The 2,557-nt window shown below is 39.3% G+C and overlaps 1 protein-coding gene across 1 annotated transcript in view; it reads right to left on the bottom strand.

The window, feature by feature from the left end:
- The window catches only part of LOC106877341 (serine protease 30), a 39,028-nt gene that overhangs the window by 9,887 nt on the left and 26,584 nt on the right, over positions 1-2,557 (bottom strand). The window lies entirely within an intron of this gene.

Here is a 2,557-nt window from a genome sequence, read left to right as displayed (position 1 = left end):
TATATATATATATATATATATATGGGGTACAATGGATAAATTGTTGCCATTTTATACTTTTAATTTCACGCATGTGCATTGTTTATTTCGAATCTTGTCTACTACACAGTATAGTAAGGTCAGTTGGGTACCATCTGTGAGAAAAACACCACTATGACGCAATTCACTCAGCCAGAAATTTGGAAACAACATGTTGTACTGCTTGGCATTCACACTGGAAACTCCAATATTAACAATTCAGAGTGTTTGGTTGTTAATCTGAGGACAGTACAATCTGACGACATGTACCAAGAGTGATAAAATCAAACATCCGGTCATGGTGTTTGAAGTGATCACTAGTGATGGCAACGTTATGCCTCCATTCATCTTCCCACATGACCTCAGACACAACACAGAGGCCTACCTCAAGTGCCTGGAGGAGATAGTGCTGCCCTGGGTCAAGAGGGTTACTGCTGGAAGGTCCTATGTCTGGCAACAGAACTCTGCACCATGCCACACAAGCAGGAGAACTCAGTCATGGCAGTTAGACAATTTCTGCAACCACATCACCCCTAACATCTGGCCACCTAACTCCCCAGACTGCAACCCCCTTGATTATTATGTGTGTGGGGTGCAGTTGAGCAAGAGACCAACAAAACTCCTTGTAACATCAAAGATGAAGTGAAGGTAAGGATTATGGCAGCATTCACCAACTTAAACAAGGAGAACAACAAGGAGAAGAGTTGCAGGAGATTCTGAAGTCATCTGGAGGCCGTGGTTGAAGCCAATAGCGATTTTATTGAATAAATAAATTAAGTATTTCAAGATATTTTTATGTAAATTTTATAAATATATCTCTTAAAATGAGATGCCAGTTTTATTTTCATTTTTGCATAATTTAGATGACAGTTTATTTACTGCAGCCTTGCTAGTACCATGTGACAGGCCCTCGTGCCGCTGGCATGTAAAAGCACCCGCTACACTCTTGGAGTGGTTGGCATTAGGAAGGGCTTCCAGCTATAGAAACTCTGCCAAATCAGATTGGAACCTGGTGCAGCCTTCTGGCTTGCCAGTCCTCCGTCAAATCGTCCAACCCATGCTAGCATGGAAAGCGGACGTTAAACGATGATGATGATGATGATGATGATGATGATGATGATGATGATATATATATAGACAATCCAAACATGAACAAGCAAAAAAAACAACAACATGAAGATGTGGAATAAGTACAGTGTTATTGGACGCTCAGGAAAGGAAAGAAAAGAAAGAGAATTTCACGTTTTGAGCGGAGCTCTTCGTCAGAAATATAGAAAAAGTCCAAAGAAGGGAAGACGGAGAAAGAAAATTGCCAACAATACAAACATAGTCACATATTGAAGCTATATATATATATATATCATCATCATCATCATCGTTTAACGTCCGCTTTCCATGCTAGCATGGGTTGGACGATTTGACTGAGGACTGGTGAAACCGGATGGCAACACCAGGCTCCAATCTAATTTGGCAGAGTTTCTACAGCTGGATGCTCTTCCTAATGCCAACCACTCAGAGAGTGTAGTGGGTGCTTTTACGTGTCACCCGCACGAAAACGGCCATGCTCGAAATGGTGTCTTTTATGTGCCACCCGCACAAGCCAGTCCAGGGACACTGGCAACGATCTCGCTCGAAAATCCTACGGGAGCCAGTCAGGCGGTACTGGCAACGGCCACGCTCAAAATGGTGCATCTCATGTGCCACCCGCACAAGAACCAGTCCAGGGGCACTGGCAACGATCTTACTTGGCTTGCCGGGTCTTCTCACGCACACATATATAAACAATAATTGAATGTAGATGTCATATTCATATTAACTCATAATTAGCATGTTTGTAGTTTTGTTTGTATATAAATATTAAAATTAGAACTACAGACAATACAGTAGATGACACTTGCCCAAGATGCCTTGCACTAGGACGGAACCTGAAACAAAGTGGTTGGAAAGCAAACATCTTACAACACACCCATGACTGCACATATGACAATAATAAAAATAAATATATAAATGAATAAATCGGCAATAATCCTCACCACCACCACCACTACCTCACCTCCATAGAGAGAAAGAAACGAATTAATAAATTGAAATATATTTCCAAAGACTAAACAATACATACTTAAGCCAGCTGGGAAATATGATCCTCTTGCTGATAAAATGGTAAGGAAGATAAGGAATCCCAATGGACCATAACATCTTTGAACTTAAGAAATTACTTATTAGGCTAATGCTCTCCTATTAAACTATAAGGTCATAAATTGAATTAGAGATAAATATTTGAGACACACATAGTATTAAATGCATTTAAAATATGGGATCTTGCTCTTGTGATTATTCTAATATTATATGACTCATTCGAATAACAATCTGGCCTACCTCAGCTAGGATAATACAATTATAATGGAATATGAGAATAGGAATGGTATATTGATCTGAGGCAAAAAATACTTGGTAAAATGTACTACATCAAGGCATACTACCAAATATATGTGTGTGCGTGTGTGTGTTTATATATATATATATATATATATATATATAT

Source organism: Octopus bimaculoides, chromosome 2, assembly GCF_001194135.2.
Source record: "Octopus bimaculoides isolate UCB-OBI-ISO-001 chromosome 2, ASM119413v2, whole genome shotgun sequence".
Taxonomy (NCBI): Eukaryota; Metazoa; Mollusca; class Cephalopoda; order Octopoda; family Octopodidae; genus Octopus; species Octopus bimaculoides.
Note: the sequence above shows the minus strand (reverse complement) of the source record. Positions and strands in the feature narration are given on the sequence as shown.